The sequence below is a fragment of the Macaca nemestrina genome, chromosome 7 (genome assembly GCF_043159975.1).
Source record: "Macaca nemestrina isolate mMacNem1 chromosome 7, mMacNem.hap1, whole genome shotgun sequence".
NCBI classification, from domain to species: Eukaryota; Metazoa; Chordata; class Mammalia; order Primates; family Cercopithecidae; genus Macaca; species Macaca nemestrina.
Genome location: NC_092131.1, coordinates 63,561,738 through 63,575,771, shown reverse-complemented (window position 1 = coordinate 63,575,771; position 14,034 = coordinate 63,561,738). Strand labels below are relative to the sequence as shown.

The 14,034-nt window shown below is 38.3% G+C and overlaps 1 long non-coding RNA gene across 1 annotated transcript in view; it reads right to left on the bottom strand.

Annotated features, from left to right (window-relative positions):
- Positions 1-13,796, bottom strand: part of LOC105481915 (uncharacterized) — a 428,534-nt gene extending 414,738 nt beyond the window's left edge. The window contains exon 1 of the long non-coding RNA XR_011625914.1: positions 13,562-13,796. This is a non-coding gene — a long non-coding RNA (uncharacterized lncRNA). The remainder of the gene's footprint in view (positions 1-13,561) is intronic.
- Between the last annotated feature and the right edge of the window lie 238 nt (positions 13,797-14,034).

Sequence of the window (14,034 nt, the reverse complement as noted above, 5' to 3'; positions counted from 1 at the left end):
GGGCAAGCTACAAATCCTTTTCATGGTTAAACTACCTGATATGTCAGGACATCAAAGATCTATCTAACAGCCCTAAGGGAGAAATGGTTAAGTTGAAAATACAAGCTCCATCTAATAAAACCAAAGGAAATGAAGAAAGAAAAGACAAGACATTCTGAAGAAATAGAAGCTGTGACCTGCCAGTCACTCAACAGAAACTACTGACTACGTAGTCAGCAAAAAATGGAGTCTCACTTGAAGAAAGTGTCCTGTTAGCTTGACTGTCAGAAGAGGTAATGAATTGCCTAGAAAAAAACCAATTTACTGCATTTAATTGGGAATAAAACTTACCAGTCAGTGTTATAAAGTAATAATATAGGCTTTAAAAGAGTATGTCCATCTATGGATGGATTGAGCTTTCAATGACAGTCATGGAAATATCTGTACATCTGTCAAGTCATATTTGCATATAAGGAAGAGAAATTTCAAATTGACTCTAAAAATGGACTTTTAAAGAGATATAGATCTATCGCATGTTCTCACTTATAGGTGGGAATTGAACAATGAGATCACTTGGACTCTGGAAGGGGAACATCACACACGGGCCTATTATGGGGAGGGGGGAGGGGGGAGGGATGGCACTGGGAGTTATACTTGATGTACATGATGAGTTGATGGGTGCTGATGAGTTGATGGGTGCAGCACACCAACATGGCACAAGTATACATATGTAACAAAACTGCACGTTGTGCACATGTACCCTAGAACTTAAAGTATAATAAAAAATAAAAATAAAAAAGAGAGATATAGATCTATCATAATCCTAGAGAAATCTGAACACTCTAGGCATCTGACTGACACAGCTCAGCCTACAGATTGATTTCTTTGGGGCCAAGTATCTACCCATAGTCCAGTAAGCTTTGGCCAGTGGTAGAAAGATTCATGTGGTAGAAATAGTACAAAGGTTGGAAGAAAGCAAAGTTTGGAGTGGATTGATCAGAAGTGGAATGGAAAAGACTGTTATGATCTGCTCATTTAGTACATTAAACCCTCTATGCTTGCCTTTCAAATATACTGCTCCAAATACTCAATAATTTTCTCCCCTAATATGATCTACATTTGTAAGTGAAAAGACATTCTTCCCTCTGAATAGAATAGAACATAACAGATCGCAGTGAATGCAACTTTATAAGGGTTAGTATTGTTTCTGGAAACTTGTTTCTACTTACACATACACATACCCCATACAAATGTGTGTGCTAAAGTCGAAGTAAAATGTGCTTATTATACATCAGTTTCTGCCATTTCTTTTCATCAGTTTTGGTGCACCAGCTGCAGGCAGAAGGGAACTCCTATACCATGGTTACCAAATATGTTTCCTTTTGCTCCATAAGCCAAATATTTGACGACCTGAGTTTATCTGTCATGCTGTAATTTACCCAGTGCTCCAAAAGGAATCATTCAACCTTACCATTCTTGTATATTCCATCCCTTTAACTACTCTATAATAGTAAAAACGCAAGCATGAAAAGCCTGACCCTCCAGTTGGCACATGATCCTGATAAACCACCAGATCATAGTTTATTCACAAAGAGTGTTAGCTTTGCATTTTCAGATAAGAAGAGATGTTTCCTTATCCATTATCCCAACAAAATCCAATAATAAATCCAAACATTGGATCTTCTCTATGTCCCTTACTCCCCATGATTATTCTCTGCCTTAGTCTCTCTTCACAAAAAGATATGAGTTTCTTAGCAGCCTTGGGCAAACAGAACAACCATCCCTTAGTAATGATGGAGCCTGAAAGGCTGCAGAGAAACAGAATTAGGATTTTGTGCACTTCCTCTTAAGAGACAGATTCAATGTTTAATATTCAGTGTTTAACAAATTCTAAATTTTCAGTAGTGGTTTAAAAAGAGGATTATCAGAAATTAGTATTAGTCATTCCAGTGCCAAATACAATTAAGCAAGACCATAAAATCCAAAACTGAAATCGGTGAGCATTTCCCTCAGGAAATTTTAACCACGAATTTCCCTATATCTTAGCAAGCAGGGGCTAACAGACATTATCAGAAACACAAATGATACAGTATTTATAGTCATTGCATGCCTCTATCATAACACTTAACCATATTATAAAGAAATTCTCTGTGTACATATTAGTAACTCCCACTAGACTATAAGTTCCTCTGGGCCATATTCATCTTTGTTTAATAGAACACCAAGTATGTAGTAGGTGTTCTGTACCATCATTTATTCTAAATACTAAATAGCATATTCACTCTCAGGTAATCTATTTGCTGTACTTATAAGTCTTCGAACTAAAGAATTCTTTCAGATACCATTATGACTACATGCCTGAAACAGGTGGACCACAATTGACAATTCAGTTAAGATTCTGATGCCCAAAGAAGACAAACTAAGTAAGAATACTCTTATAGAATGCCTATGGAGCACATCTTAAACTCCTTAGATTGACTCACACAAGTATAATAGCACCACTAATCATGTTTCATCTTCCAAATTCAGGAGTCTATGATCTCCAAAGCAGCATATCACAGTTAAGAGGCAGAAAAAGGAAAAACTAGGTTCGAGTTCTAATTCCTTCACTTTTCAGCTGAGATAACAACTTGACCCTCTTTCAATTCCTTCATTTATAATAAATCAGGTATAATTAAAGTTTACATCATATAATAGAACAAAATAATGTCTTATGTATGTAGTACAATATCTGACACATAGTAAACAATCAAAGTTTATCATTTCTATCAATATTATTACCACCACTATTAAAAGAGAAGAGAAAACAGAAGAAAAATACCCATGTTATATTTTAAAGTAGGTTAAGCAGTTTTTTAAGAAACAGTCCATGACTTTAGTAACTCTACAAAAATCTTGTTGGCATTTCATTAGAAAAGTTTGTAGTTATCAACGTACACCATTATGAAAGAAATTATTGGTATGAGAAAAATTGTTGCTACAAGTGCTTCCTTTTCAGATTCAGAAGCAACTCATTCACTGATTATAGAGATATTTTCTTCTTCTTCTTTTTTTTCATTTTTTTTTTTTTTTTTTGAGACAGAGTCTCGCTTTATCACCCAGGCTAGAGTGCAGTAGCATGATCTCGGCTCACTGCAAGCTCAGCCTCCCAGGTTCATGCCATTCTCCTGCCTCAGCCTCCTGAGTAGCTGTGACTACAGGCGCCAGCCACCACGCCCAGCTAATTTTTTGTATTTTTAGTAGAGACGGGGTTTCACCATGTTAGCCAGGGTGGTCTCGTTCTCCTGACTTCATGATCCACCTGCCTCGGCCTCCCAAAGGGCTGGGATGACAGGCATGAGCCACCGTGCCCGGCCAGATATTTTCTTTAAAAAAACATACAATTAGGTTTTTTCTAATTAAGGCTTTTATTAAGTCTAAAACCATGTTTCTGAAAAGTGAAGTTGTGAAACATTTGTATCCAAATTACCACAGTGATCAGAGGGATAGTATAATCGTTTTAGAAATTATAATTAGGATTTGGACCACCAAATTATGAGAAATTCCACAGATGTAAGATTCTTCCCTGTACTCACAATCATGAAACAAATAAAACTCAATTTCTTTTTGAATTCAACAAACATATTTTAAAGTAGGCAATAAAATGGAAACTGAAAGAGTTCTAGACAAAAAGCTAAATATGAGCAAAGGTTATGAATAGATATTTCACAAAATTATGCAAATGGTCAATTAGCGCATGAAAAGATATGAAACTTACCTGATATGGTTTGGATTTATGTTCCTGCCTAGATCTCATGGGAAAATGTAATCCCCAGTATTGGAGGAGGGGCCTGAGGGGAGAGGATTCGATCCTCATGGAGACAGACTTCCCCTTTACTGTTTTTGTGATAGTGAGTGAGTTCTCACAAGACCTGGTTGTCTATCCCTTCCTTACACCTTATACAAAAATTAATTCAAGATGGATTAAAGACAAATGTTAGACCTAATAGAAGAAAACCTAGGCAATACCATTCAGGACACAGGCTTAGGCAAGGACTTCATGACTAAAACACCAAAAGCAATGGCAACAAAAGCCAAAATAGACAAATGGGATCTAATGAAACTAATAAGTTTCTGCATAGCAAAAGAAACTATCATCAGAGTGAACAGGCAACCTACCACATGGGAGAACATTTTTGCAATCTACCCATCTGACAAAGGGCTAAAATCCAGAATCGACAAAGAACCCAAACAAATTTACAGGAAAAAAAAATCCCATCAAAAAGTGGGCAAAGGATATGAACAGACACTTCTCAAAAGAAGACATTTATGCAGCCAACGGACACATGAAAAAATGCTCATCATCACTCGTCATCAGAGAAATGCAAATCAAAATCACAATGAGACACTATCTCCCACCATTTAGAATGGTGATCATTAAAAAGTCAGGAAACAATAGATGCTGGAAAGGATGTAGAGAAATAGGAAATTTTTACACTATTGATGGGAGTGTAAACTAGTTCAACCATTGTGGAAGACAGTGTGGCAATTCCTCAAGGATCTAGAACTAGAAATACCATTTGACCCAGCCATCCCATTACTGGGTATATACCCAAAGGATTATAAATCATGCTAGTATAAAGACACATGCACACGTATGTTTATTGAGGCACCATTCACAATAGCAAAGACTTGGAACCAACCCAAATGTCCATCAATGATAGACTGGATTAAGAAAATGTGGCATAGGCCGCGCACGGTGGCTCAAGCCTGTAATCCCAGCACTTTGGGAGGCCGAGATGGGCGGATCACGAGGTCAGGAGATAGAGACTATCCTGGCTAACACGGTGAAACCCCGTCTCTACTAAAAAATACAAAAAACTAGCTGGGCGAGGTGGTGGGCGCCTGTAGTCCCAGCTACTTGGGAGGCTGAGGCAGGAGAATGGCGTAAACCCGAGAGGCAGAGCTTGCAGTGAGCTGAGATCCGGCTACTGCACTCCTGCCTGGGCGACAGAGCTAGACTCCGTCTCAAAAAAAAAAAAAAAAGTGGCATATATACACCATGGAATACTATGCAGCCATAAAAAAGGATGAGTTCATATCCTTTGCAGGGACATGAATGAAGCTGGAAACCATCATTTTGAGCAAATTATCACAAGGACAGAAAACCAAACACCACATGTTCTCACTCATAGGTGGGAATGGAACAATGAGAACACTTGGACACAGGGTGGGGAACATCACACACCGTGGCCTGTCCTGGAGTGGGAGGAAGGAGGAGGGACAGCATTAGGAGAAATGCCTAATGTAAATGACGAGTTAATGGGTGCAGCACATCAACATGGCACATGTATACATATGTAACAAACCTCCACATTGTACACATGTACCCTAGACCTCAAAGTATAACAAAATTTAAAAAAATAAAAATTAAAAGAAAAAAGTTAGCCAGGCATGATGGCACATGCCTATAATCTCAGCTACTCCAGAGGCTGAGATGGGAGGATCACTTGAGCCTGGGAGGTCAAGTCTACAGTGAGCCAAGATCGTGCCACTGCCTGCAGCTTGGGTGACAGAGTGAGACCCTGTCTTAAAATATATATATGTGTGTGTGTGTGTGGATATGATATTGTTATATGCCATTTAAAAAGAGCAAAACTGTAGGTATTGTTCATAGATATATATGTCGTTAAGGGCCAAAATATGAAAGACAAGGATATACACCAGATTACCATGGAAGAAGGAAACAAAATAGGAATTAAAAAAATACAAAGGAGCTTTCAGCTCTTTCTGTGATATTTAAGTTAATGATCTAAAGGAAATACCAAGAAATATTTAGATATTTTGAGTCTTTTGGGAAAATAAATAGCCATTATATGTAAGCCTGGAATTTCTTAACTAAGAAATGACATGAAAGAAAATCTGTAAGTAACAAGTTTATAAGCAAGTTAATGAGAGAGAGAGCAAGTACTAGATCTTATGTTAAATGGCTATTTATGTTTTCTTTTATATGAAGGATAGTTGAATGTGAGAAACAGTGGGAAGAAATATTTTCAAGATTTAGGGAGTCCTCCTTTCAGGAATGAGATAAATAAGAATATTGAAGAACTGAGAAAAAAAAAAATAGTGTGCAGCACTTCCCGCTTCACCCTCTGCCTCCTATTCTGGCCATGTAAGATGTGCCTTTTTCCTCTTCACCTTCTGCCATGATTTTAAGTTTTCTGAGGCCTCCCCAGGCATGCTTCCTGTACAGTGTGCCAAAATGTGAGCCAATTAAACCTCTTTTCTTTATAAATTACACAGTCTCAAGTACTTATTTACAGCAATGCAAGAACAGACTAATACATGGCTCAATTGTTCCATAGAAGTCATATTTATGGTTTCTTTTGAATAAATGTAGAAATTGACTCTGCTAGTCTCAAAACTTGAGAAAAACTTGATTTATCTTACCTGAATTCCTTTCTCAGGAAATCAACCATCAAACTTCCTAGATACTATCAAGGAACTGAAACTTACCACATCACCACATCTGGGCAATGAGATGCCAGACCTTTCACTAATCATGATTGCCTAACTGACTTCCTGTTCCTGCTTCCCTTCCTGCTTCCTGTTGACCAACTCCTCTTCCTTACCCCTAAGGAAGGGATAAGTGAGAGGACTGGGTTTTCCCATACACGATTACATTTCTTCCCTGCTGAATAAATCTCTAATTTTAGTCAGAGAGATAGATTTGAGACTGATTTTCCATCTACTTTACTGCAGCACCCAAATAAAGCCTTCCTCCCTGGTAATACTCATTGTCTCAGTGACTGGCTTTCTGTTGGGCAAGCAGCAAGACCTAGACCTAACTCTTGCTGTTTTGGTAACAGATAATATCATTAATAATTAGGTAAATGCAAATGAAAACTGCAATAAAATATTACTACACACACACTACAATGGCTAAAATTAAAGCAACTAACACCACCAAATGTTGGTGATGATCTGGAGTAACTGAAATTTTCATAAATAATTGGTAGGAAAGTAAAATGATTCAAGCACTTGGGAAAAGGTGTAGAAATTTTTTACAAAAGTGAACATACACCTACCCTATAAACTAGTAATTCCAATGCTGGGTATGTACCCAGTAAAAATGTTTTTTTTTAAAGGTTACCAAAAAAAAAAAAAAAAACCTTAAAACACCTTATACAGGAATGCTCATAACTGTATTCATGCTATCAAAAAATAGAAACACCCCAGATATCCATCAATATGCAAAAGAATAAACAAATTGTTATATATTTATACAATGAAATACTAATGATGAAAATAAACAAATTTTTAGTACACATAAAATATAGGTGAATCTCATAACATTATGCTGTGTAAATGAAGCCTTACCCAAAAGGGTACACACTGTATGATTTCATTTATACTACATTCCATAACAAGCAAAATTACTCTATGGTGAAAAAAATCATAGCAATTATTAGTTTGCCAGGGGGTAGGGTGGAGTATTAGTCCCCTTTCACACTGCTGATAAAGACATACCCAAGACTGGGCAATCTACAAAAGAAAGAGGTTTTCGGACTATAGTTCCACATGACTGGGGAGGCCTCACAATCACGGTGGAGGGTGAAAGGCACATCTCACAAAGCAGCAGACAATAAAAGAGAGTTTGTGCAGGGAAACTCCCATTCTTAAAACCACTAGATCTCATGAGACTTATTCACTATCATGAGAATAGCACAGAAATACCCGCCCCCATGATTCAATTATCTCTCATCGGGTCCCTCCCACAACACGTGGGAATTATGGGAGCTACAAGATGAGGTTTGGTTGGACACAGAGCCAAACCATATCAGGTGAAATTGACTGGGAAAAGTCATAAGGAATCTGTCTGGGACAAAAGTAATGTTTTATATCTTATTAGAGGTTTTGATTACACAAGCATACATATTTGTCACAACTTTGTGGATATGCAGTTAAGACCTGTGTATTATATTTTATGTAATTTTGCATCAAAAGAAAGATTATAAACAAATAATGAACTCTATTTCATTATATGCATACTGATGTATTTAGGAAAAACTGTAATAATGTTGCAATTTCCTTTTAAATGTACCCCAAAATAAGATGGATTGGTGGAAGTTTACGGTGATAGACAGATGGACAAATATGCAATAAAGCAAGTATTGGTAAAGTATTGATGAATGAATCTTTGTGGTGCATGTACAAGTCTTCCCATTAACATTTTTTAAGTTTGCTAAGTGATTGACATTTTTCATGGTATAATATTGGCAAAAAAAGATACTGCTTAAAGTTTAAATTTCATTCTTTTTTCTAGTAAAAATCAAATGTCAAATTGCTTGTTGTTGGCAGTAATTCACCATAAACGCACCCTCGCTATAACTTTACAGTAATAAATATCTTAAAAGAAAAATAAAATATATTTTATTCACAAATTACACCTGATCACTAATATATCACACTTGATATGGTCAATGAAAGTAACATGTAGGTCAACAGAAGAGAAAAAAACACATTTTTGCAATATTGAAAAGCTTTCAAATATCATCTCAACATTCCCTTTGGCAGTACATGTTGCACTTTGTCCAATATAATCACATACAGTCTACAGGCAGATTCAAAATACTTTAAAATTATTATCATAGTTTAAAACTAAATTATAACAATTACAAAAACATGATTCTTAAAATTTTGTCTTATAGACAAAACATAAAGATGTTTTCCTCATACAGCATATGGATCTACATAACTTCATGATTACAAAAATTAGTAAACACTGACAAAACTATTTTTTAATGTGGCAAAATTTTGTCTTGATGTTGCATTGGCATTATAATTGTGAATTTACATGTTCATAAACTCCTATGGTGGTGTTGCAAGGCTTTTCCTTAGTTCAGCTAAAGACGGGGTTCTTTGTCCCATGGCCACAAAAATTCAGGCTTGCAGACAATTTGAATGGTGAGTGAGACACGGTTTTATTGGGTGAAAAAGAAGAAAAGTGGGAAACAGGGACTCTCACTAGGCCAGAGTTCCTGCTAGAGTGCTTCCCGCCCACCATTCAAATCCCAAGTTCCACACGGGAACAGGAGGGGCCAGACTCTTCCCCGCTGAAAATGTTGTAATGCTCCACCTCAGTGGGCAGGCTGGCTGGAGTTTCTCTGAGGAACCCCTCCCACCTGGCTGTCTCATCCCTTCCTCTAAAGAAGTACATCCAACTGCCATAAGATTAGGATAAGGAAGAAGACCCATCCTAACTGCTTCCTGCTGACAGGGGACAGTTTTGGGGAAAAGGCAGTCAGAACTTCCCTAGAGTCCTATTTAAGGGTTCCAGGCAGAAGGAGCCACCGGCAGAAGGAGCCACCATCAGAGGCTCCAGTTGCATGACTGTTTGGAGTTTGATGGCCTGAAGGCAAGAACAGATAAACCAGGTTATTAGAAAACATGTAACAAAACAAAACAAGGGGAGGTGTAAAGACAGCTCAAGAATTCTAAGGCCTTTTACCAGTTTACACAGGGAGAGGGAGGCCAAAAGCCCGACTGGTAAAAAAAAAAAAAAAAAAAAAAAAAAAAAAAAAAAAAAAACTTTACCCCTTTGCTGCTACGTTGGGCTTCTGGGTTCCCTTCCCCTGAGCTCAATCCTAAACCAACCAGTTTAAGGTTTAGAAAATTAACTCTTTCCAGTTTGGAGGATGCACCTGAGGGGAGTACCTCATAGTATGGGGACATAATTACCTATTAGTGAAGAGAGAATTGAGGAGGAGAAAGGAAAAAAGAAGGCATTCTTTCAAAGGAGTCCCAGGGGTTCAGGATACATTTGAAAAGGGTACAGACTGAAGGTAAATGGCTGCCTATCTAGAAGAGGGGAGCAGGCACCCCTGGTTCCCGTCTCTTCCTAGCAGATATCCAGAGTACATGATGAGGGAGAGAGGGAAGGGCATCCTCTTTCCTTTTTCCATCCTTGCATGCCCAAGTTCCAGCAACCTTGGCAGGTACTGCCATGGGCATTAAAGTGGCTTGCACCCATGAAGCCGGGGGGCCTAGAGAATAGGAATTACCCCCTGTCACCTATGTCTCTTTCCCACCTACTGTCAGTAGCCTTGGAGTTCCCTTTACCTCTTTTATGCCATGGATATTAATGTGGCCTTTATCAATGAAACAGGAAGCTTGGGGTTGACTTAATTGGCAGGATCAGCCACACTCACCTGCGCTGTGCCTTTTAATCTCTGTTGTCATTTGCCTATGGACCCCTCAGTCCAGTTTTCCTTCCTAGGGCTTTGACCCCAAAGCTTGGAATTGATTTGAGGACAAAAATGTGTCTCAGGTGTTGTATGGACTCCTTATCATAAACCAAATGCTAAGGTGAAACTGTTGAACTGAGTCCTCCTCCAAAAAGGGGGAGGAAAGGATGTCTTGTGACACACCCAAATAAGTGATGGCTATAGTTATGCTTGCTAAGATTTGGGTGCATGGTGCGTGGCTTTGGTTAGCTCCTTGGCCTTACTTTCCCAAAAGAAAACCTCCGAGTGTTAGGCATCCTATTAATTCCCATCACCTAACAGGATTTGCAGAATAATTGCTCAGAGCTAGGATACTGATCAGAATTTCTACGTTACCTATGCCTCTTATTCTTTCTGAGCCTCAGCCAGGGATTGCTAGTTGGTTCACAGAAGCAAGGAGGGTTAGTCTAAAATGTAGGCAAAAAATTTAGAATTTAATGACAAATATATGACAAGTTTTGAAACATGATTTCTTTCTCTCCAGTCCTCATGTTTGTTTAAAAAAAAACAAATCATCATGGGACCGAATGGGTGTTTTTTGCAAAATACATTTTAGCCTTATACTAGGCCTAATTATTTGGATAAAGCAAGAATAGCGATTTCTACATAGACCTTTTGGACTGATTGACTTTGGTGGAAGTTTGTTCCACAGGGAGTCTCAGATAAGTCCTTTTAAAACCTAGTCAAGCCATGGGTTTATCCTCAAATACCTGTGAGTTGAGTGATCCTCTCCTCTGAAGGTCCCAAGATAAACTTGGAGCTCCTGGACCTGTTAGAAAGTGACATTCTTTACTGATCAGGTCAGGAACCCTATACAGGGACTGCACAGATGAGGGTATTAGGCCAGTTTCTCCTATGGGGCTTTTATCAGCTCTACAAGTTGAGATTGACTCCTTAAAGGGGAGCATACCCTTCCAGTCAAAGCCTTGGTAAAATAACCACTTTCTCCAATTGTGTCCTATTCCAAAAGACAATGGATTCTTATTGCACTGATGCAAACAACAATATTGTCATAATAATACTCACAAATAGTTTCCAAATTCTAGAGAAACCAGGCAGAGAGAAACAAACATGCTCCAAATCTTGATCACAGGAGTATACCTACTTAATTATTAAAGGCCATACATAGTTCAAAGTTTCCTTGAGTCCAAAAAACAAAATATGGATCAGCAATTTTCCAAGCAAAGGTTAAAAAGATTTGCTTCAGTTTCCTGAGTTCAGTCCATTTAGTTAACTCTTGTTTTGCTTGATATTCATGAGCATTTCAGCTCTTCATGAGTCTTGTACATTTTCCTTTACTCCAATGTTACAATCTCTAAAGTTATCAGAAGGCTGTATTTAAGAGTACCACTTAAACTTCTACAGGTCATTATAAACCATCTTTTGGGAAGGATTAAAACAAGAAAACAATTGTCTGTGAATAGGAAAATGTCCAAGTTAGTTACTGTTAGAAACACAACTGACAAAGAAGTTTGGTTATCTCCGTGGTTTATCATAACAAAATAAAAATCTTAATTATGATTGGTAGCATATACTTAGACATTATAATTTTAGAAATCCCATACAATTTTGGAACACATATTAGCGTTATTCACCAAGATATAACCTAAAGAAGACTGAGCATCATTTTGACAACTTCATGTACCTAATATGTCAAATAATCCTGTTTACCTCTCTTTGCTGGACATTCCAGGGGCCCTCTGGACTATCCAAAAAGCCAGGTGTCAGGAAAGACAGTTTTGAAACTGAAGTTTAATTTTGGGAAGGCTGTTAAATGTTCAAGGTTTAAAATACTTGATATTATGAAATAGAATTCCAGATTACCGTAAGTTATTTATTTTGACAAAAATTATGGCTCAGAGATTTAAAGAAGCAAAAACCTTTTATAACCCCTTACAAATTTTGCCAAAGAGCAGATTAGAGACTTAGGAAAACCTTGCCATGCTTTTATTTCAATACTCAATTTACAGAAAAACCATATAATACCCTTTTTTGAATTTAGTCAGTATGTTCACACAGTGAACCTCTTCTGCAAGATTAATTCCCACATTTCTTCCACCACTTCTTTGAACCTTTAGCTTTTTCCTAATTTAGCTCATAACAATCCTTTAACTGGAGGCAAAAGTTTAAATTTCCATGCCTTCTTATAACTTTTATTTAAAACCACATTTTACTGTTCTTACATACTCTGCATGTAAATATATTTCTAGTAGTTTCAATTAGCTCCTAGCAATTTTGAACTTTTAAGATAAAACTTGGTAAGTTGCTTTAATTGTGTGCTAACTTCAACCAAGGTTTGCCTTATTAGTTAAGGGGTGGTAAGTTCCATATGTCCCCAGGCCTTACCAATTGTGAAGCCAGCAAGTCCAATAGTTCTCAAAACCCAAAAAGCAGTTTGTAACCTCAAAACACTTAGCAAACTTTGCACCTGACCTGCATTTCACCAATAGTCTTTAGGGCTGTTTTTATTTCTTAAAGTCATCAACTGAAAGTTTCCACAGCTTTTAACTTCCCTTTAAAAAATATTAGATCCAAGTGCTTGTCTTTCATTAGGCCGAATTAATCAGAGCTCTTTTGACAGAGATTACACACAGTACACACACACAGGCAGAAGAAAACCCAGTTGCTAGGTGGGGCCCTTTAAGAGACAGGGCTAGGAAAACTTGCAGATATCAACCCAGAAAGAAATTTATTCCCTAAGGCAGTATTCCTCAACAAAGCCTTGCCAAGCAGTTACAGGCCATGCACACATTGTGTAAAACAAGATGGAGGCTTGCAGCACAAACCATACAGACATGCAAAGCGCACCGGATTGGCTACAGCCCAAGACTAGCCCCGCAAACCCTTCTTCACAATTAAAGCTTTACAGAAAATATAAACAGTGATAGCTGGGAGGCCTGGCAAAGCAAAACGTCTTCTAAAAGAAAAGAAAAAAAAAAAACTTGCTTAAAACTTAACTGCTGATGGAGTGGAGAAGAGGAAAGGAAAAAAAAAAAAACAGTTTAAAAATGCCTGGGGAAGAACCTCTTACTCTTATGCAAGTGGTTCCTCCACCAGAGAGACTAGTTCAATTACTGTCCCATGGAGTAAAACCCCTTGGCTGGCGAAGGGGAAGCCTCCTGCAAAAGCAGGTAACTGGGACTGCCAGCCTGCTGTGCCAGATCCTTGGGCCATGCCTCCCAGCCCCGGCATGGAGGGGAGAGCTGTGGGGAGCTGCTGCTTGCCAGTCCAGCCCGAAAAAGGAAGGAAAAGGCCATAAGGATGAAAAGGCTCAGAAGGGAGACAGAAAAAGAATTGTTGGTTTGCATCTCACTCACCATTTCTCCAGTCCCCACGTTGCGCACCAAAAATGTTGCAGGACTTTTCCTTAGTTGAGTTAAAGACGGGGTTCTTTGTCCCATAGCCACGAACATTCAGGCTCATAGACAATTTGAATGGTGAGTGAGACAGGGCTTTCTTGGATGAAAAAGGAATTAAAGGGGGAAGCAGGGACTCTTGCTAGGCCAGAGTTCCTGCTAAAACACTTCCTGCCCGCATTCAAATCCTAGGTTCACACAGAAAGAGAAGGCGCCAGGCTCCTTCCTGCTGCAAACGTCGTGAACTTCCCAAGGCACCATCCCAGTGGACAGGCTGGTTGGTGTCTCTCCAGGGACCCCCTTCCTACCAGGCTGTCTCAGTGGGACCAGAATTTTATTTTATTATTGGTCAGTTTCAGTTCCAGATTACAAAATCAAAACTGAAATTGGAAGGATCTGCCTTCCACATCAGGAAAATTCCATACAGAATTATA